A 22,266-nucleotide genomic window follows, 5' to 3' on the forward strand; every position below is an offset into this window, starting at 1 on the left:
TTCTGAATATGTCTGTGAAGTCCATCTGGTCCAGTGTGTCATTTAAAGTCTTTATTTCCTTGTTGATCTTTTGCTTAGATGATCTGTCCATTTCAGTGAGGGGGGTGTTAAAGTCCCCCACTATTATTGTATTGTTGTCAATGTGTTTCTTTGCTTTTGTTATTAATTGCCTTATATAATTGGCTGCTCCCATGTTCGGGGCATAGATATTTACAATTGTTAGATCTTCTTGTTGGATAGACCCTTTAAGTAGGATATAGTGTCCTTCCTCATCTCTTATTACAGTCTTTGTTTTAAAATCTAGTTTGTCTGATATAAGGATTGCCACCCCAGCTTTCTTTTGGTGTCCATTAGCATGGTAAATGGTTTTCCACCCCCTCACTTTCAATCTGGGGGTGTCTTCGGGTCTAAAATGAGTCTCTTGCAGACAGCATATGGATGGGTCTTGTTTTTTAATCCAATCTGATAGCCTGTGTCTTTTGATTGGGGCATTTAGCCCATTTACATTCAGGGTAACTATTGAAAGGTATGAATTTAGTGCCATTGTATTACCTGTAAGGTGACTGTTAACTGTCTGTTGTCTGTGTTCGTTTCTGCTCTTTGCTGCTTTTAGGTTCTCTCTTTGCTTAGAGGACCCCTCTCAATATTTCTTGGAGGGCTGGTTTCGTGTTTGCAAATTCCTTTAGTTTTTGTTTGTTCTGGAAGCTTTTTATCTCTCCTTCTATTTTCAATGATAGCCTAGCTGGATATAGTATTCTTGGCTGCATATTTTTCTCGTTTAGTGCTCTGAAGATATCTTGCCAGTCCTTTCTGGCCTGCCAGGTCTCTGTGGATAGGTCTGTTGCCAATCTAATGTTTCTACCATTGTAGGTTACATATCTCTTCTCCCGAGCTGCTTTCAGGATTTTCTCTTTGTCTCTGAGACTCGTAAGTTTTACTATTAGATGTCGGGGTGTTGACCTATTATTATTGATTTTGAGAGGGGTTCTCTGTGCCTCCTGGATTTTAATGCCTGTTTCCTTCCTCACATTAGGGAAGTTCTCTGCTATTATTTGCTCCAATATACCTTCTGCCCCTCTCTCTCTCTCTTCTTCTTCTGGGATCCCAATTATTCTAATGTTGTTTCGTCTTATCATATCACTTATCTCTCGAATTCTGCCCTCGTGATCCTGTAGTTGTTTCTCTCTCTTTTTCTCAGCCTCTTTATTTTCCATCATTTGGTCTTCTATATCACTGATTCTCTCTTCTGCCTCATTTATCCTAGCATTTAGTGCCCCCATTTTTGATTGCACCTCATCAATAGCCTTTTTGATTTCGATTTGGTTAGATTTTAGTTCTTTTATTTCTCCAGAAAGGGTTTCTCTAATAACTTCCACGCTTTTTTCAAGCCCAGCTAGTATCTTTAAAGTCATGATTCTGAACTCTAGGTCCGACATCGTACTAATGTCCGTATTGAGTAGGTCCCTGGCTGACGGTACTACCTCTTGTTCTTTTTGCTGAGGTGATTTCTTTCGTCTTGTCATTTTGTCCAGAGGAGAATAGACGAATGAGAGAACAAAATGCTAACAGGTTTACAACGTCCCCAGCAAATATACTGTATACAAATCAGAAAAGACCTGAAACCAGGGGAAAAGAAAGGGAAAGAAAGAAAAAAGAAAGAGAAAAAGAAAAAAAAAAAAGATAAAAACAAAAACAAAACAATACAAGAAAGGCAGAATATGATCCAATATGATCAGGCTAATGCATAGATCAGTGCCACACACTAGATTTTGGGCGTATTTTGGTCTGTTAGAAAAAAGTGCCTCCTAAAATTTTAAAGGAAGAAAGACATATATGTACAAAATAAGGGTTGATACAATGAAGGGATGGAAGATGACTGTAAAGATGAAAATTATAAAAGATTTTATAAAAGGACTTGGTAAGAGAAGTTGTTTGAAAAAAGAAAGAAGATTTAAGAAAAAAAAAAAAAAAGGAAAAAGGGAGAGAATGTGATCAGGCAGGAGACTAGAACAAAGCCATACACTAGTGATTTAGGGTATATTTTGATCTGTTAGAAGAAACTGTACCTCAAAATTTTAAAGAGAGAACAACTTATATATATATGCCAAAAATAAGGGTAACTACTATGAAGGGATAAAATATGACTCTAAAAATGAAAAATAAAAAATGTTTTTTTTTTAAAAAAGGGATTTATAAGATGTTGTTTGAAAAAGGGAAAAAGAAAAATAAAAAAAAACAGTCAACAAAAATTAACTTTGATGAAATAATGAATCATGGTAAAAAAAAAAAAAAAAAAAAAGCCATGAATCTATGTGCAGTATTCCCCTAGCGCTGGAGTTCTCCTATTCTCCTTGATCGATCAACTTGGTCTTGGCTTGCTTGCTGTTTGTGTTGATCTTCTGGGGGAGGGGCCTGTTGCTGTGGTTTCCAAATGTCTTTGCCGGAGGCGGAATTGCCCCGCCCTTGTCGGTCTGGGCTAAGGAAGCTGCTCCGGTTTGCTCTCAGGAGCTTTTGTTCCCTGCAAGCTCTCGGTACAGCTTTGGAGGACCAGGGCAGAAATGGTGGCCTCCCAATCTCCACTCAGAAGAGCTGAGAACTCGGGGCCCCGCTCCTCAGTGTGCCCCCAGAGAAAAGCAGTCACTTCCGTGTCCCCGGTCTCCGGCCGCACTCCGTGCTCACCCGGCCTGTGACCGAGCGTCGCTATCTCTGGCACCCGACCCCGTGTGGAGTCTCCAAACCCAGCAGATCCCTGCAGTGCGCTCCCGCGCCGCTCCTCCCCGGGAAGGAAGGGGAGTCTCCCCGGATCTGCTGCTTGTTGGGTCCCTGCTGGGGGAGCCGTGCCCCGACTGGGCCACAGATCACAGTTTATGGCAACCCCGAGCTGGGAGCCCGCGCCTCTGCTCCGTATCTGCAGCCGGCTTCCCTGCTCCGATACCTGGGAGCTCTGCCGCACTCAGGCACCCCCGGTCTCTCTGTGACCCCAAGGGTCCTGAGACCACACTGTCCCGGGAGGATTCCACCCCCCGCTTAGCCACTGCAGCAACGTCCCTCCGCTGAGCCAACTTCTAAAAGTTCCGATTCTGTGCTCCGCGGCTCTATCACTTGCCAGAAGCGGCCGTCGGGGGCCCCCTCCCCCGCCGTCTATCCTCCTGAATATCGCCTCGGATTCACTTCTCTGCACGCCCTACCTTCCAGTAAGTGGTCGCTTCTCTGTTCAGAGAGTTGTTGCTACTCTCCTGTTCGATCTCCTGTTGAGTTCGTAGGTGTTCAGAATGGTTTGATCCCTATTCAGCTGAATTCCTGAGACCAGACGAAATCTAGGTCTCCTACTCCTCCGCCATCTTGCTCCGCCTCTCTCAAGACTTTTTTTTTTAATCACTTATTGCAAGCTAGTATCTAAAAATAATACTTTTTTCCTCGATTGGTTCAACTGTGTTTTAATTATTCTTTTTTGGTCTTAAAACAAATATAGACTCTGAGGAAGTGAAGAAATTTGCACTGAGGGGTAAATAAGAGTCAAAATTATGCTAGGCATATGAAATAAGCTTAATGAGAACGTAACAATGTGGAGTTAATTAAAAAAATAAGATCTGTATGGGTCAAATAAACTACAAAGGGAAGCAAATATGTAATGCTGAAGGGGAACAATAGAGGAAAATGGCAAAAAAAATGGGCTATGAGAATTGTGATTAAAATAGCATACAAGGTTAAGGAGTTTGGAACGATAAAAGATAAATACTGGCTATCAGTAATTCTTAAAATAGCAGAATATTCCTTTAAATAATAGCCAACTGGGGCTTCTTGGAATTATAACCATTTATCCATTTACCAAGTTCTTTGTTAACTATTTTTTTTTGTTTTGTTCAACATAGATTACAGGTTTCAGAGATGATAACTAGTTGTAATTTAATGTAGAAAAGTAAAATATAAATTTTTTTTTTAAAAAAGATTTATTTCAGAGAGAGGGAGAGAATCTCAAGCAGATTCCCCACTGAGAATGGAGCCAAGGGGGTTGGGGGGGGCTTCATCTCATGACCCTGAGATCATGACCTGAGCCAAAATAAGACTTGGATGTTTCATTGATTGTGCCACCCAGGTGTCCCTAAAATATAAAATTTTTAAACCACATCTTGTAGTCAGTAGTGACAGTATATTCTTTTTCTTTTCATGGACACTCACGAGGCAAGGTAAAAACATTTTGAAAAGGAGGCAGCATTAAGGAGGGCACTTGTGCTGAGCACTGGGTGTTGTATGTAAGTGATGAATCACTAGATTCTACTCCTGAAACTAATAATACACTGAATGTTAACTGGAATTTAAATAAAAACTTGAAATTAAAAATAATAAAAAGGCAGCAGGTTTTTTTTTTAAGATTATTTATTTATTTGACAGAGAGAGACAGTGAGAGAGAGCGAGAGAGAGAGAGAACGAACACAAGCAGGGGGAGTGGGAGAGGGAGAAGCAGGCTTCCCGCAGAGCAGGGAGCCCAATGCGGGGCTTGATCCCAGGACCCTGGGATCGTGACCTGAGCCGAAGGCACACGCTTAACAACTGAGCCACCCAGGTGCCCCAAAGTGGTTTTATATAGAAACTAACACTTGATCACAGTTTCAAGGAATAAGGAAGAGAGAGAAAGGAAGGAAATTGTAAATTAAAAAAACGGATGTTAAAGTCTGGGAAACTGTCCACTAATAAGAATGACAACTTAAAATATCTACAAGTATTACTCTTTTTAATTTTTCTTTTTTATTATTATGTTCAGTTAGCCAACATACAAGTATTACTTTATATGGGAATATTTTATTCTTGCTTACATTTTTTGGCATAGGTCTCATTTCCCTAATGAAAGTAAAAGGATCTTGTGCATACGAAATCTTTTTATATCCCTTATGTTACCTGATCTGTATCTAGAGAACAGGCAATAAATACTTTGATTTATTTATATATGGTAACTGAGAAGACTAGGAGGAAAAATACTGTGGGTTGAATTATTTAACCAGTTTAACAAATTACTGTTATTTTAACAGAATTTTCGGTGGGTAGATAACATTTGGGTGATTCCCATAGTAACTTAAGCGAGTAGCTCTCCTTGGCTCTACAATTTATGATTGTTTCCAACATTCAGGGCCAGATTATGAATAACATCAATTATTATTAAAAACCTAACTCATAAGCATATTTGCCTGACATTTATGCTCACTAATTTTGTGTGGAATGTATTGTATTAGTCTGTGAGGACTGCCATAAAAAAATACCACAGAGTAGGTGGCTTAAACAGAACTTTATTTTCTAACACTTTTGGAAGCTAGAAGTTCTCTATCAAGGTGTTGGCAGGTGAGGTTCCTCCTGAGTTCTCTCTTCTTGGCTTGTAGATACTTACCTTCTTTCTGTGTCCTCACATGGCCTTTTGTCTGTGCATGAGCAGCCTTCGGTCTCTCTGGGTATCCCCCTATTCTCCTCTTTTTATAAGGACACCCAGTTAGATTGGATTAGGGTCCATCCTAATGGCCTCATTTTAACTTAATCATCTCTTTGAAGGCTCTATCTCCGAGTACAATCACATTCAAAGCTATTGGAGGTTAGGGCTTCAACCTAATGAATTTGGTGGGACACAGCTCATTCCATAACATAAGTGTTACGATGTAGTGGCTATTACTGCTTGTATAATTCTTCCTATGAACTTTTGAGTTAGCTTGTTTCATTAAAAAAAAGTTTTTTCTTAATTTGGTTGGGATGCTTTTAGATTTGTAAACTAATTGAGGGAAAATTAATAACCTAGTGCTATAAATCTTGTATAAGAATAAGTAGGTTTTTCTTTTGATCAAATATTTTTCTGTTTCTCAGGAGCATTGTAAAGTTTTTTTCTTAGAAGTTTTTCATTTTTCTTGCTAATTATCATGTAGCTATATTTTCTTGTTTGAACGTATTGTGTATATTCTCTCACATTACGCTTTTGAAATCATTGTGGTTTTTATTGAAGGCTGTTTTTTATCGAAGACTTGTAGTTTATAATAGTTTTAATGTTGACTCTCTTCGTTTTTCAATTTCTATAATGCTATCATCTGTAAGTAATGTTAATTTAGCTTCTTTCCTTCAAGTTGTATGACACATTTCTTTCTTATTTGTCTAAATGTGTTAGCTAGAAGCCAATTATCATCTTCTAGTGTTTTCCTATTAAGCTTAATGCTAGATTTTGTATTTATAAATTACTAGAGAACATCCATCTGTTGTTATAATATGAATGACTTTAATCCAAAATAGTTGCTAAAATATTTGATAAAATTTAATATCTATCTCAGTTATATATCAATACTGGTCCAGATCTCATACAGTCTTTCTGTGCTCAAATGGAATGCTGTAATTTTGTGTGAATGAGTAGAGCTATTTTAGCTTTTATAAATGAGTAGGCAGGATGGTCTTGCCTCCTAGGCTCACATGGAGAGCGAATTTCTTGTCCCTTGCTGTGTGTATGGCAGATTTGACTTCTATACCTGCACGGTCCCTGAAGTGCCATCACATATATAATGGTTATAGTTCCATCTGGGTTGTAATACTTTAATTTCTACTTTTGCTATAGGTTTCCTCTTCTTCTGCAACATGAATATTCTCACTTTTTTTTTTTTGAGTGTGGCTCTGTACTTTTTAGTATTTTTTTTTTTTAATTTCTATTTTGGTGTGGAAGAAGAGAGAGCTGAGTAACGATTCCTTCACCTTGACCCAAGCATCTTGTTCTCTCTGTGCATTGTCAAGTCATTAAGTTATTGTGCAGCTTTTATCCAAAGGTGGGTAGCCCTGGTCTGCCCAAGAATTTTGAAATAAAAATTTTCTCTCTTCAGTCAGGCCATGTGGAATAGTGAAAAGTCCCTAAGCTTTCAGGCCAGTCAGACTTGAGATTGAATCCCAGCTTTGCAATTCACTTGTTTGGTAATATATTTTAGGGCAAATTATTTAACTCCATTAATATCGAGTCTACAAAATGGAAATGATGATTGTGATCAGTGGTTTAAGAACTAAATAAGATAATATAAAGTGCTTCTCAAATAATAGAGGTTCAATAAATTTTGTCATCATCTCTTGTTCCCCAAAAAGAATTAATTGGAGGGTATATGATATGTAACTACATTTTAATACCCATTTTACATTCTTAGGCAAGTGAAAAACATTTCAAGTCAGGGAATGATTAAGACTAACATTGCTATGTAAAGGTTAGAAATTTACTCCCGACACATCTTAATTATTTTGGAGAATATCTTTACTCATGTTTTTTAAATAGAAAACTTAATTTCATTTTTGGGGGGTGAGTGAGAAATTACTATAAATCTGACTGGAAAGATTAATAATAAAATTATCATAGCCAACAGACATAGGCACTTTAGAATTTGTTTCTTGCATAACGTAGACATGTTAGATTAATGATCCCTAAAGCTCCTTTACTTCTAATATTCTCTGATGCTTCTATGGTAATCTAGTTCATCCCCTTCCTCTTACTTACAAGGAAACTGAGTCCCAGAGAATACAGATTGGCCAAACTACATGTAGTAGTTAGTTAGTAGCAGAACCAAACTGGAAGGCAGTGTTCTTAACTCCTCTGCATATTTGAGGTTTCTCAGAGCCAGCGTTTCTACTGAAGATAGGAAACCCAAAATATTTGTCTATCAAAGAGTTGGCTAAACTTTCCACCATGGCCTGGAAACAGTAGACATATTTATTAGAATTGTCAGTTCTCCTATTTCTTGATATGGATATACTACAATTTATAATTCTTGGGTCATTTATATTCAAGGATGGAGATGGATGGATGGATTCCTATCATTTCAGAACTTTCACAGAAAAATCTATTCTATAATTTGATGCTGACCAAGATAAAATAGTGAACTAAATCTTAATAGGTAAGTTTATTTACCATTCATTTTGATGTTGCTTAAGACACATTAGAAATTTGTAGATTGGCTAATTCATTTTCATAATATAGGGGGAAGCCAAAATTGCCTCTTCCATCTTTTCTTCAAGACAAAGTCAATGGAAGCATATCTGTCAAAATGTTTTCAAACATTTTGTATTCAATATGGTCTAACATTTTTCTAAAATAAGTGTTAAATAAAACAGATTGCCAAAGTATATAACCTTATTATCAGCAATAAGTGCAAAGCCTAGCAATAACAAAATCTATATATTTTTTCAAATTGATTTTTCTTTTTACTTTTATTCTCACAGCATGCCCTTTCCCCACAAAGAAGAGACTATCCAATCTGGGAAACTCAAGCACACAACTTTAGAGTGACTTTCTTTCCATCCTACATTTTCCCCCCTATATTTCTATATACACAAACATGCACATGCATACAAATCAAAACTGCTCTTCATAGTTCTCAGCTGGGTGTTTCTTCCATTAAGCTCCAGGACAGAAAGTGCCATATTTTTGACTACTCAAGTTATCACCTGTAGCAACTGCTTGAGAGATAAAAATAAAAATGGATAAATTTCAAAAGCCATGTTTTTACTCCTGGAACATTCTATTTTGTTGACTGCTTCCCAAGTGCATGGACTATGGGCATATACATATTTTAAAAAGGAATCTGTGATTTTACTAAAGATAAATTCTGGCCCATAAAAACTATAGGAAAATATATTATTGTTTGACACCTCTGAATTCATGGCCTTACTTTTAATAAGATTTCTAGCCTAGATTATTTACTCATTAACTCATTCACTCAATAAATATTACTGAGTACCTGTATCTGCCAAAGCCACCATTTTAGGCCTTAGGGACATAGCAAGAAAAAAAATGCCCTCATGAAACTTGCATTTTAATTGAGGGAGTGAGAGAAGATATGAATATATAGTTTGTTAGCCAGTAGTAAGTGTTTTGGAGAAAAGCAAATTAGGGAAGGAAGACTGATGATGGTTGAAGGGAAGACTACAGCTTTCAATAGGTTGGGGGGAAAGGCCTCATGAAGGTGACTTTTAGGAAAGGCTTGAAGGAAATGAAGAAGCCAGGTTTTCAGAATTCTGCGGGAAGAGGGTTCTGCTCATTTGAACAAAGCAGTAACAACATAGATACTTCTCTAAGCTTTCAGGCTGATTCACTTTGACAGATATGCTTTTGAGGTGATTACCAAATCATTTGAAGTTAGTTTCCTTCTCTCCAAGGGAATTGCCCAAATGAATGAGAGCTTATATCCTGGCCCTGAGGCAGACATGAACAACCATTGATGGAATTTTCACCTGTAATATTTCCAGAGAGAAGAATTAGGCACCTCATGAGATTTAGGGAATTGTGGTGCTAAATGCTTCTCCAGATTTTTTAGACTCCATCATCTTCATTTACTATAGATTAGAAATTCATCTTAATGGTCTGCTTGTCTGAAACAGTGATTCACAGCCCAAATATTAGCCCATCAAAAGAGATAATTCTGAGTTTCTGGTGCATAAGGATTATTAAGCATTTGAGACAAATTTATATGTCTATCCTCAATTACATCTAGCCGAAAAAGGAATAAACTGTCCTGTGACAGTTTATTTCTTCAGGAAAGAATAAAAATGTTCATTTTGCTTTGAAACTTTATGATAAGAGGGTACTAGATATTAGCTTGAGTCTATTTCCTCCCCTTGATAAAAGATGTTCAAATGATAAAATTTGCCAACTCGGCGGCTTTGTGTATTCATCCTCCAAGCTACCAGGAAAAACAGACACCTGTGAACCTTAATGGAACATTAATGGAAGAAAAGTATATGAATCCTAAGTCCAGAGAGAGATCTGTCCTAGCCAGTATTTCCCTTAGAGCTACAGAAGAGACTGAACTGATCTGATAAAGATTGAGGAGGCCTTAAGGCCCTAAACAGGAAACTACCTATTTGCTTCCCATGGAAGTCTGAACATCCAGCTAATTTGGATGCATCCCATATTTATTAATTTTCAACAGGAGTGAAGTGCTGGAGTCCCAAAGGTCTGACCTGGGTTTCTTTGGGATAGCTTTTTGAAGGATGGTGCTAATCACTTAAATATATGTCTGAGCTGGGGCACCTGGGTGGCTCAATCAGTTAACCATCTGCCTTCAGCTCCAATCCCAGGGTCCTGGAATCAAGCCCCAAATGTAATTGGGTTCCCTGCTCAGAGGGGAGCCTGCTTCTACCTCTCCCTTTGCCACTCCCCATGCTCTCTCTCTCTCTTTCAAATAAATAAAATATTAAAAAAAATAGGTCTGAGCTCTTGCATTGCTAGGTGTGGTAGGAAATACAGAGTAAGTCGACCTCTGTTCTGTTCTGGAGGACCTTACAGTGGAATGGTGGATAAGGAAGAGAGGGTGTTTGGATATTTTATTTCAAATAAGAGACTGAAAGCTGTGGAATTTCAGTGGAGAACAAGACTGTCATAACATTAGTTTGACATGTACACTGAATAGTGTACCTGTGTACCTGGGTTTACATCTTGGCTCTGGTGTTCACTGATTTAGGGCAAATGGCTTAATCTCTCTGAGCCTTGTTATTTCCTCATTTGTAAAGAGAGCCTGCTCTTTTCTAACTTGTAGTGAGGTTATAGGTATTCAAGGGAGTGCAGAGAAAGCACTTGGCATTTTGTCTAGAACAAAGTGGGTGATATTATTAAGAAAGATGAGGAGGGGCATTCCAGAAGCTTGAAGTTAGAGTGCCCAGTGATTGGAATTACAAAATCTGAATTAAAACTGGGTCTGTCATTAGGTAGCTGGGTGAAGGGGAAACCCAGCCTGGGTTGGACATAGTTTGTGGGTAGAATGCTTTGTGGGGTGTAATGATCACTGCCCAGGTTCCTGTGATGTTTTAAGAGCTGTGATTATAATTTTAAAGCCCTTGAAGAGGCAAATTCAGGGCACAAATCAAGACCACTTGCACACACAGGGCAACTTGAAGGTACCATTTGGCAGATATGTCTAGGAAATCTCTAGGAAAAATATGGGCTTTAAAAAGACACTTCCAGGGACTGGTTAGCTGGTTAGCTCAGTTGGTTGGGTGTCTGCCTTTGGCTTCTTGGGTCATGATCCCAGGGTCCTGGGATTGAGCCCTGCATTGGGCTCCCTGCTCAGAGGGAGCCCGCTTCTCCCTCTCCCACTCCCCCTGCTTGTGCTCTCTTTCTCTCTGTCAAATGAGTAAATAATATCTTTAAAAAACCCTTCCAGGACCTATGAAAAGTTTTTCTTATTGCTTCGTTCAGGACTTTCCATACCTTCTCTTTTCTCCTCCAACTTTTACACTGAGCACTGATTCCTTCCCTCTGCCTCTTCATTTCCAACGGCAGTGCTCTAATGTTCTGTATTGCTCCATGAACTATGTAAGAGATTTATTAGTAAAAATTTCATTGAGTAGGATTACAAGCCAATCTGCCTGTGCATATAATTCAGCTTGAATAACATAGTGAGGGGGGTGGGAGATTGATTATATAATGAAAGAAATTAAAGAAATTATTTGTGACTCAATAGTAACTTTTTTTTCCAGAAACTGTATTTAAGTATTTAGGTGTGTGCACTTCTCTATTAGGAAAAAACTAAAAATATTGAGAAAAAGATAAAGTACCTGAATCAAAGGTCATAGGACTAACAAGTGGTAGAGCTAGGGCTTGAACTCTGGTCTCTTAATTGGCAAAGCCTATCCATGCCCTTTCCAGTACACCCAGCTTCCTTTCTTAGCTTTGGCTCTTGACTTTGATGTTGGGACAGTCTTTTCGAAGATGCTGCTGCTGTATAAGTATACAATGTTTCCTTGTGTATTTAACTTCAAACACACCCTCTGCATGGCATTGAACCTGAATACTGCCTTTCAGAGAAGTGTTATCTGTTATTAACAGATGTCAGGACATAGTAAAAATAGTCATTTAGTAACTTAACTAACTTCCTTTCCTGTCATTCAATGATTTGTTAAAACTTATATGTAGAGAAGAATCTAGTTCATAGATATTTTTTACAATGATCATTCAAAGTAGCAGTGTTCAAAATGGTGGTTATTTCAATGAGTCATCATCTCCCTCCTTTATGAGAACTTCCTTTCCTCTTTTAGACAGAAATCTCACCTTGCTCCTCGCTGCCCCTATACACTTTGTTCCTCTTTCATAACACAACCACATTGCCATGTCTTCCTCTCTCGATGGGCTATCATTTCCTTCAAGACTATAAATTCCTCACTAGACCATAAGTTCCTATATCTTTCATTTGCAGTATCTTAAAGATGGTAGATATCCCAACTATTTATTAGCCTAATTAAGTTCTATGTGCAGTATTTTTAAACTGTTTCAGAGGAACTTAATTTTAACCATACCCAGTTTTTTGGTCAGATAATTCATGGAAAATAAAAAACATTAAAGAACTTGGCCCCAATAACAAATAGGCAGAAGGAAGAGATTTGGCGCTGGGCCAGAGGGTTAGAAGAGAGAAAAGGAAGAATGGAAAGGCTTTCAAGGGGCAGCAAGGTAAAATTTTGAGGCCCTAATATTCTGAATGTCTTTCAGATATTAGGCATAGGGAAATGTGGGTAACTGAATCACTTACACTGGAGTCTTTGATGGAACAATTAACAATATGGTAAAAATGAAGCTCTGGGTAATACCTGCCTTCTCTACCTGTGGATATATAATAGTTACTAGAATTTATTTCTGTAGGAAAATGTGTACTTTTGTACAGACTGTGAAAGGAAAAGCTCAGTTGACACCAATGAGGCTTCATCACATTTTCCTTTCTCCCATTTTTATTGCTTTTGTCAATTCTCTTCTGGAATCACTGAGATGCCCAGCATGACTTTAGATCTCTGGTCCGAACTTGGACTCATGTGCTGCAGTGACTAAAAAATATTTTTAAAGAACATTAACTTCTTAAAGAATACCAAAAGCATTTTGATATATGGGGGCTGTTGCTAGCAAAGGGAATCAAAGAACATATGGTGAAAAGCTGTGCTTTTTGTACAAACTCTGAGTAGGACTGGACAGGGGAAATTCCAAGGTAAATGAAACAGGCCTGAAGACTTCTCTTAATTCCCTCACCCCGGGCAGCCCAGATAGCCCCAAACATTGCTTTTCATCCTCCATCCTCTCCTTACCCCCTACCCCCATTACCATGTCTTTGGTCTCAGAAATAGATCTGACCGAGATCTTCACTCTGATATGTTGTGATACATAAACACTATTACAGATTCATAAATAAATAAAACCTACAAAAGTTTTAAACCAGTAAGTGAACATGTAACTGTGGAATGTGGAGCACAAAAGAGGTGGTTGAAGAAATTTTTTGGACGGTGTCAGGCTTCCCATCAAAGTCTGCCTTCACCTTGGAAGATGATAATTCGAACTTCTTTGATGGAAGTATATAATTTGGAAGAAAATTCTGTGAGCATTAATTTCATATGGGGATAATTCTAGTTGTTTTAAGGTTTTTGTGTTTCTTCTGATCTGGTTTTTTATTTTTCTTTGGCAGTTACCCATTTAAAACAACCCATTCCTTAAATATCTTCATTCTGGGGGATACCTAAAACCAAATTTCTCTTCAGTGAAAGATTCTGTCGTGGGCATGGGTAGAGGGTAGGGGTGTGGGGGGTGAGCCCACTGTGAAGCGGGAGGGAAGTGATCCCAGGAGTTCTTAGCCCAGGAGAAGAAATGTCAGCATTAGGAAAACTTCCAGAAGGACCAGATTATTCTTTTCACCACCTGTGGTGACCCCCGTTAGTCAGCTGTCCCCATCAGTCATCCAATTTTCACAAACAACCACCCGTCTATGGCCTCACCTAAAATACTCTCAACTTGGAGATCCTACACCTACTACTTTGAAGGAAGAAACCTGACTATTTCACAACCCAACAAAACAGGTTGAAAGAGCAGATGTTAATTTTGAATGCCACACATGATGAGTTTTGGTTCTCAGAAGACCAAACACTAACATCAAGAATTTTCAATCTTATTAATAATGTAACATTTTGCCATCTCCACACTGTCAATGTTTTAAAGAAAGATCTGACTTGCATTAAAGTTCTTTTGATTCTGTACACAGCACATGTTTTCCAGAAGGAGATCAGTAAAATTTGGAGGTAGATTTCATACATTTTTCATTCTGAAGCAGCGTTTAGATGATTTAAAGGGTTTCATTTAAACTTTGCCAAATAACTCAGGCTTGGGCTTCCCAGTTTTTTGTTTGTTTGTTTTTCGTTCATTAATTCAACAAATACTTAGTGAGTACTTACTATGGGCCAAGTATGGTCATAAGTTGTTGGAGAGAGAAAGCTCTGAGGAACTTCAGAGTTTGGAGGAGATGACAGTCTCAAAAAGGAGACTAGGCTTCTGAAGGGAAAGGCAGGAGGAGCCAGGACAGGCTTTCCTGAGGAGTCTGCTTAAGAAGGAGGTAGAAATTAGTCAACAAGACATTCTGGGCTACAGGGCAGCATGTGCACAGACTTCATGTTGTAACAACATAGCAAATGCAAACAAATGTATTTATAAAGCACAGTTGTATTTGGCAGCTGACTTTGTGTCACCAGCTGGAGCAACATTGGATGGTTGTGGTGGCTTTTGTACTTGACTCTACATATTATAAATTTTGACATCAGTGGGGGGTGGGCGGCAGTTTGGGCTATTGTTTGGCCTTTGCCTCATGGTTAGGTTGGTGGTCCCAAGCTTTAACAATGCAAAAGAATAACCTGAGTTGTTTAAAGGGGCACTGGGTGTTATACGCAAACAATGAATCATGGAACACTACATCAAAAACTAGTGATGTAATGTATGGTGATTAACATAACATAATAAAATTAAATAAAAAAGAACACATAAAAAAAGGTGCATGACTTGGGCCATATTCCCAAAGGGGCTGATTTAGTAGAGTGGGATGGGGCCTAAGAACCTGTATTTTTAAAAAGCTGTCTAGCGGCGCCTAGGTGGTTCAGTCGGTTAAGTGTCTGCCTTCGACTCGGGTCATGATCTCAGGGTCCTTGGATCAAGCCCCACATCAGGCTCCATGCTGGGTAGAGAGCCTGCTTTCTCTCTCTCTCTCTCTCTCTCTCTCTCTCTCTCTCTCTCTGCTGCTCCCCCTGCTTGTGTGCATTTTCTCTCCCTCCCTCTCTCTCAAATAAAGAAACAAAATCTTTAAAAAAAATTTTAAAAAATAAAAGCTGTCTAGTGATTTTGATTAAGGTAGTCAGAAGATTACACTGTGGGATATACTAGGTTAGGGCAGCTAGAAAATACTGACAGTATTCTTTCTGATTTAGCTTTTTATTTGCAGAAGGAGAAAGTGAAAAAGTGAAGGTTGCTAACCGGTGTAAAAAATAGGAAAATGAAGATAATTTGGAAAAGAATTGTCAGCTGTTGACCAGCAGGGATCTAACTATCAGGAGATAAGTTGCTGATTATTTGAGGCTGGGAGGGGCATTTACAGAGGCAGGTATATAGTGGAATTTAACAGCAATCACATTATTTAATGTTGTAGAAATGTCAACAGAAAAACAGCTGCAGTGTACAAAGATAAAAACACCTTTTTCCACAAATATATTAAGAGTGACCAATGACAAGGAAGAGGGTGGCTTGATTGCACTGATATTTTATTTGGACATTAAATAAAAGGTTGGTCCTAGTTTTTTTTTTACAGTGTTCAGACATCATCTCTACTTGTTCAACTCTGAGAACCATTTCTTTATGTTTATTCTCTCACCATGAGAGAGAGCTAGCAACTCATAAGGCCATGGCTTTTGGGGACGTGTTTGTACTGAAACAATGGAGAATGTCTTGCTGCTGTAATTCTCTAATATCATTTATTTAATTGCTGCTTACATCATCCATTGTGACTCCCATGAATACTGTCTTCCAGTGACTATCCTACATTATTACTCTGCACTGTTCAGTGCCACATACGTATTTGTGATGAGTACAAATACATATCTAATCATGTCTTCTCTGTAACTTGTCAGGTTGCAATGACTACTTCTAAGAATATGCTCCCTTTTAATGAGGATTGCACCTGTACCTTCCAGATGTTGCCACTACTAGGGAGGAGAGATTTGTCCCAAGGGCAAGGCAAAAAGGCAGTTGCATTTTTACAAGAAAGGTCCATTCCTTATTTGTCATGGATGAAAAATGACCCAGGAGAGATCACAGTCCCCATGCCAATCTGAGGCCAGCAAGGACGGTGATGCAAAGGCCCATGGGCATCATGGGGCCACAGTCTCTGGACCCCCCGCCCCCGCCGGGAGCAGGTCATAGACACCAAGGAAGGAGTCATGGGACTGTTCCAAGTGCCAGTGGTGCAGACACATAGGGTAAAATACCACTGCCTCCACAGTCCTCAGGTGCTATAAACAGTAAGTGGCACTATGGTTGAAATACAGTCAGGCAAGAGATGATCCAAGAGCTCACTTATGTGGCTCAAGGCTAAGTGTTAGCAGTAGCCCTGAGCCTGGGACTTGGCCTGTGAGTGAGGTAAAAGCCACTCAAGTCAGCCATTTCTTTGTGGCCCATTCTAATGAGATCCCAAGAAAGAAATACTGTGCTAGTCTATATGAGTGACCCCCTTGTCAGGCCATTGTCCTGGAAACCACGTCTGCAGCATTCTCCTAGAACCCCTAAGTGTGAGTTCCGAAGCTTCTCAGGATCTAGTTGACCCCAATGCAGGACAGAGAGTTGGAGAGCATTCAGAAGAGAAGAAATAGGGTTCAGGACCCACACTGTTCTTCATCTTGGCTCAGGGCATTTTTTGCCCAGACAGTATTGCAGGACCTGATAGGTCACAGGCACTTGAGGGGAGCTTAGACAATTTTGAAGAAGGCATGGCCAAGCAGAGGCCCTCCTTACTCACATCTGCCCAGGTTCATAACTCCAATTCCACTGCTTATAAGCTCTATGATCTTAGACAAGTTACTTAACTAAGCCTCAGTTTTCTCATAGGTAAAATGGGGATGATACCTTACAAGGGTTTTGTAAAAATTATATGAGCTAATTTATAAAGTGCTAACATATGGTAAATGCTTGGTAAAGTCGACTATTACTAGCTATTCTTTTTTTTTAAAGACTTTATTTATTTGAGAGAGAGAGAATGAGAGAGAGAGAGCACACACGAGAGGGGGGAGGTTCAGAGGGAGAAACAGACTCCCTGCCGAATAGGGAGCCTGATGCGGGACTCGATCCAGGGACTCCAGGATCATGACCTGAGCCGAAGGCAGTTGCTTAACCAACTGAGCCACCCAGGCACCCTATTCCTAGCTATTCTTAACTCAGCCAGCGATATGGCTGGAGTCTGACTGAGTTGTTTGGGTGCATAAATAAATTACTTGTTATACTTAGAAAATTCTTGTATATAAATAGTAACATTCTTTTCTGATTATAAAAGTAATTATTTTAAAAATTTTGAAAAATAGGCAAAAGCATTAATTTATTCAATATTTGTTGAGCACTTACTCTGAGCTGTAGCCCTGGTGATCCAGCAGTGAACACAAAAAAATAAAGTTCCTCTCCTTTTGGAGGAGAGATTAGGATAAACTACACCTGTATCAGTTATATATATCTATACCTACACACATTTCTGTACATACATACATCTAGATTATATGTAATATGTCATAGTATTTCCAATGGTAATATGTGCAAATTAAAAAAATAAAGCTGGGCAGGGGGAAGTGGAGTACCAGGAGGCTTGGAGGTAGGAGTTTTAAATATGGTGGTCAGGAAAGGCCTCACTGAGAAGGTGACATTTGATCAAGGTCCTGAAAATATCTGGGGGAAGATCATCCCAGGCAGAAGAACAGCAGGTCCAAGAACCCTGAACAGGCTAGTGCCTGGCATATGTGAGGACCTACATGGAAGCTAGCATGGCTAAGGTAGGGCGAGTGATGAGCAGAGTGATAGCAGCATGGAAAGACCGAAAGACATGGGGTGGAGGAAAGCAGGTAGTGCAGGGCCTTGTAGATCATTACAAAGATCTTGCATTTTGTTCTGACTGACGTGGGAAGCTATCATTGGGAGAAACTGCCCTCTGTGGAGCTCTTGTCCTCCTGTATGTCTTACCAAGTATGTCAGGAGTGCAAGGCCCTGAGCAGTCTTACCCCAGGCCAGTTCTCAGGGTCCTGTTTCTAATAAGGAACCTGGAGGGATGAAGTGCTAGCTTCCTCCAGGACAAAGAGCAGGATTGCTTAGTGCTTGCTATAAAATGGTGGCTTTCTTTACCCTAGTGTTCCTCTCCTACAGTGCAAGCTGTTGCTTATATCCATGATCACTTAGCACACTTTGCTGCCTTCTTGGAATCTGGGAGAGATGAGGAACTGATATAAATAGGCTGATGCTCATTCTACTTGCCAGGCTAGGATAATAAAATCTTTATTTTGGACCCAGGAGTCTTGTGCCTTCTGCCTGCATCCATGAAAGAGTAATAGGCTAATTTGTTGACTTGTAAGTAGGGTAAAATCAGATCTCAGACTCTTCACAATTTTTGGCAGCTATTGTAAATTTTTGATCAGTAGAATGACATGATCTGACATGTTTCAAAAGGGTCATTTGGACTGCTTTTCAGGCAATAGACTTAGGGGCAAAGGTGAACATCAAGGAGACAACCACGAAAATCAGGTGAGGGAAAGAGGTAGATTGGATAAGGGTAGTTGTGTGGTCCTGTTCTGGATATTTTTGAAAAGTGGTCCCCTTCCAGATATATTTGGCCAAATAAATTTTCTGACAGATTGGATATAGTTTGTGAGAGAGAGGGAATCAAAATGAAGACAAGATTTGGCCCAAGCATTTGCCATTTGTAAGATGTTTTGTTTTATGTTTTGTTTTGTTTTACCTGAGATGGAAAACAAAGTGGAAAGATTTTATGGAGGGGCTAGAAATCAACTGGTTGTTTTTTCATGTGTTATGTTTGAGTTTCTTATCAGACATATAAGTACGTATTCAGTGAGCAGTTCGGTGTGTAAGTCTGGAATTCAGGACAGAGGTCAAGACATAAGATATGACAGGATACAAAGCAAAAATACCACCATAATCCCACTTGTCAGAGACAGACATTGTTCATATGGTAGTTTACTTTCTCTTAGTCTTTTCATGCAGACATATTATTTGAGCAAAAAGAATATCAAAAAATACAGGAGCTTAGCCAGAGCCAATGATATTTTATCTCTTAATTTGATTTGGAAAGACACTGTTGAAACTCTGAAAATGATGGAAGGTCACTTTTTCATGGTGATTTTCTATGCAAAATTTGAAATGATCTGGCAGAGTGCCACCTGGGGTTACACTGCAGGTATTTTCCCAGATGGATGTGGCTGCATTTGTAGATGCAACCCTGTAGGTTGGGAGTTACTTTTTACCTGGAGTGGATTCTGTGACTTAAAACACACAGCTTGTTGGCCGCAACCCTTCCCATTGAAACTGAAAATGGGCAGTTGTGAAAACCATGCTGGACAGAGAGGAACTGAACTTTTTCTATTCTAACCCACACACTAACAGCTTATGCCACAAACACCCTGTTGTGGGTTTTTAAGTGAATTCCCTTAAGGAGAATTCAGATCCTGAGGGTAAAAATTCAATCTAGAAATTGTGAAACAACAGTTATTCTGAGCCCCTGAGACAGGTGGAGAATCTATCAGCATGGCCATTCCTACCTGTGGAAGTTTGCTACATGTGGTTGCTTCACAGGGTGGAGGTGTTACTGGACTCCTAGACCAGGTTCTTGAGTCTCAGTGTCATAGAAATGAACACTGAACTGGAGAGGAGGAAAGCAGCTGGGGTTTACTAGAGATAGTTTGTATACAAGGGAGCGGACAAGAAAGATGAATGTTGCTCTCTCCAAGGCGGTGGCATGCAAGACTGATAAAGGCACTTTTCCAGAGGGTGAGGGGCTTGGAGTGGGGAAGCATCTTTCAGTCCCAAGGCCATTATCTTGTGGTCATTACTTTTCAGCGGGCACAAGACAATCACAGGACGCCGTTCCCATGGTCAACGTTTTTTCAGGGCTCCTGGAAAATAGAAATACTTGTGCAAGCAGGCTTCACATTGTTACTTCTAGTTTCCCTTAGACAACCATTACTCCCTAACGACTGTTTTCCCAGAAGGAGGTATTTGTCTCTAAGTGTATGACAGCTTTTAACTCTTGCCCCAGACCACTGGTTTTGCAGGAGTTAAGTCCCTCTTGCCTCTCCTATGCTGTCTCAGTGTGTTGCCATGGTTCTCAAACTAAGCCTGCATCAGGGTGCCCTGAGAGTTTGTTAAAACACAAATTTTTAGGCTCCCCACTCCAAAATTTGTGATTCGGTAGATCTGATATGCCCAGGAATCTGAATTTCTAACAAATTCTCAGGTGATGCTGCTGGTCTGGGGAGCATCCTTTGAAAACCACTGATTTAGTGGTTAAGAACAAGGACCCTGGAGCCCAACTGCCCAGGTTCAAATCATGACTTCATTTTGGGTGAGTTACTTAAGCTCTCCATGCCCAGTTTCTATACTGCTATGATGAGGATAATGGTGGTATCTACTTTATAAGTCCACTGTGCAGATTAGATAAATTGATGGATTTGAAGTACTCAGAAGAGAGGTTGGCATGCAGTAAATGTGTTTTGCTGTTCTTACTAAGACAACCTTCTTGAAATAGTGGTTTTCAGCTTCTCCTTTCTATGTCTGTAATTTTGGCTAACGTTTACACTGAGGGCATAATGGGAGATAATAAATTGCATGAAACAAGGTAAGAGATACAAAACTTGAGATGGGGCTTCTGGGTGGCTCAGTTGGTTAAGTGTCTGCCTTCACCTCAGGTCATGATCTCAGGGTCAAGCCCCGCATCCGGTTCCCTGCTCAGCCCGGAGTCTGCTTCTCCCTCTCTCTCTGCCCCTCCTCACCGCTCGTGTGCTCTCTCTCTGCTGTGTGTGTCTCTCTCTCAAATAAATAAATAAAATCTTAAAACAAAACAAAACAAACCTTAAGGAGAATTAGCTACATGGACATCTGGTCATGACTGGTCTAAAAAGTTGAAAAAGCCAAATCTAAATCAAGTGAATTTGCTTTTCTTCCCACCCCCAGCTGTAGAACAACACCACACATGTGTGCACACATGCGCAAGATGATACTTCTGCCTTTTGCTTCTGAACTGTTCATATGGTGATCATTTAGTCATTTCTTCCATAAATTTCCATTTATCCTATGGCTAAAGTGACTGGCTTCACTTCAAGGTCAGGTTAAGTAATCCTTTGGCTGTCTTATCCCTGAGGCCTTTGCTCAGTCAAAGCCAGGAAATCTTGCACATTGAGTTCCAGTTATAATTTCAGCATTTAGAATATTTAATGCAGTTTTCTGAGTACTGCATACAGTGATATGTAGGTTAAAATAGCCCCCAGATTTAGGTTCCCTAGATATATGTCTTTATTTTTTTCCCCACATGCAAAACTCAGGGTTGCTCTAATAAGAGTTATGAACTACAGCAAAAACTTGAAACATGGATAGGACTGTCTTGATGGTTCTCCAAACGCCATAGGGTTCTTCATGGCTCATTTTTCCTTCTGACAAAATTCTGGGCAAAATTCAGTGTCCATATTGACCCATCCATCCCCTTAGGAATTCCTCCAGCTACCTCTAACAAGGTTCATTCAATTTTAGCAACACATTTTCATGCCAATAGTCTGAACCTTTAAACGATGTTTTATCTCTGAAACCTTGCACTTTGACATTCCATCCTTCGGTTACAACTTTTTACACATTTAACTTGCTTTTCCATTGCATGGTGGACTTGATTGTTAGCTGTGCCCCCACTTTCTCAGCTCCCTCTTGTCCTTCCCTCTCTAGCCTGGACGCTGTAGTCAATCATTTTAATCTCTTTTCCAGTAGCTCCTCAAGCCCTTTCTCACCACCACTGCCAATGCTCAGCCCAAGGTCCACCAAGCGGTCCTTTTCCCCTGGGTTGCCAAGTGCTGAAGAAAGCACATTAGTGGGTTTAATTGGTGTCATCACAAACTTGTGGTTTAAAAATTTTGGCTGAAGCCTTGAGAGTGCATGGATGCAGGCATGGGCTGTCAGTCATGGGAACTGTTCCATGTCATGTGCTAGAGGGGAGGGGCTGCAGGGCTTTATTTATTTTGTAATGACTAATACTTCTCCAGAGGAGAATTCTAGGGAGGCAGCTAATGGAACAATAAAATTAGTCATACAAGGGAAAATAATTTTGGACATTTTCATAAAACTTAATGCTTTCACTGCCAAAATTTGTTCTGCCACTACTCAGGAACGTGTCAGTTGCCTTTCTGGAAACTGATCTGACAATTGTAGCCTTCTCTGATTTCTTATATCTTTGTTGCTTT

General features: G+C 39.6%; 1 long non-coding RNA gene across 10 annotated transcripts in view; it reads left to right on the forward strand.

Moving 5' to 3' along the window:
* LOC113917993 overlaps nt 1–22,266 on the forward strand; it is a 167,919-nt gene that overhangs the window by 43,332 nt on the left and 102,321 nt on the right. For 7 of the 10 annotated variants that reach the window (XR_003518407.1, XR_003518409.1, XR_003518406.1 and 4 more), the window contains 2 exons: nt 6,578–6,782; nt 7,784–7,889. This is a non-coding gene — a long non-coding RNA (uncharacterized LOC113917993). Of the gene's footprint in view, nt 1–6,577; nt 6,783–7,783; nt 7,890–8,214; nt 8,447–22,266 lie in introns of those variants that run through there. The other 3 variants (XR_003518412.1, XR_003518413.1, XR_003518410.1) reach the window with 2 other exon arrangements.

Source organism: Zalophus californianus, chromosome 1, assembly GCF_009762305.2.
Source record: "Zalophus californianus isolate mZalCal1 chromosome 1, mZalCal1.pri.v2, whole genome shotgun sequence".
Lineage (NCBI taxonomy): Eukaryota > Metazoa > Chordata > Mammalia > Carnivora > Otariidae > Zalophus > Zalophus californianus.